The sequence below is a fragment of the Sinocyclocheilus rhinocerous genome, unplaced genomic scaffold (assembly GCF_001515625.1).
Source record: "Sinocyclocheilus rhinocerous isolate Xijiao unplaced genomic scaffold, SAMN03320098_v1.1 scaffold4740, whole genome shotgun sequence".
Lineage (NCBI taxonomy): Eukaryota > Metazoa > Chordata > Actinopteri > Cypriniformes > Cyprinidae > Sinocyclocheilus > Sinocyclocheilus rhinocerous.
Window position 1 is genome coordinate 44,076 of NW_015638612.1, and position 890 is coordinate 44,965.

Here is an 890-nt window from a genome sequence, read left to right on the forward strand (position 1 = left end):
ACTATCTATATATATATATATATATATATATATATATACTCATGTTTACTTCACATTTCTTTAGACAGAATCATCATTTCTAATTAGTTTCCACTGATTTACGCGATCTGCACTGAATTAGCAGCTCCCTGGGCTTTCTCTGTGTGTTTACTCTTCCGTGCTCGCGCTGTGACTGACAGAGACCTGATTCGTCCGTCGCTTGTCAATCATAACTGCGCATCATATCCCGCCTCGTCTCATCCTGTCACGAGCTTCCTTCACTCTTCCGCGTTGATATCTGACCACAACACAGAAAAACCTCACACGAAATATCCAAATAATAAACACACGATTACGATAGTATATGGTTTGTATGTGATTTTGGTGGTTTAAAGTGAGTTTTGAGTAAAAGTGTACTAATAATCTCATAAATTGTCTTATGTAGCTTGATGCTAATGTTAGCTCTAATGCAGCTGCAGAACAGGTGCAGCTCTTCTTCATGATGTATTTTGTCATAATAATTCATGTAAGGTCGTAATAAAATGTTTTGTTGTATTTGTTTAGAAATACTTTTGATAGTAGTTGGGTAAATGTATACTGGGATTGAAGCGATGTGGTTTGGTAAACCTTTTAATGCCAGAATAAAGGCTACTAATGGCTGAATAAAACAAAAGAATAATGATAAAGGAATAATGAGGATAATGTCTCATACCTGGCGGAGGTGTGAAAGGTTCTTTGCGTGACAACAATAGAATCATGAATGGGGCAGTTTGCTGGGCCAGACATGAGGCGACAGCACACAGGAGAGCTTACAGAGGGCCATAAATACATTTTATTAGCCTTTTATTAGCCTTCTCTAAAAACACACATGACATGGTCTTAGAAAATGTTTCATAAAATTCACAGTTTTA

General features: G+C 36.9%; 1 pseudogene; it reads left to right on the top strand.

The window, feature by feature from the left end:
* Nucleotides 1-890, top strand: part of LOC107749953 (zinc finger protein 431-like) — a 22,807-nt pseudogene that overhangs the window by 4,989 nt on the left and 16,928 nt on the right.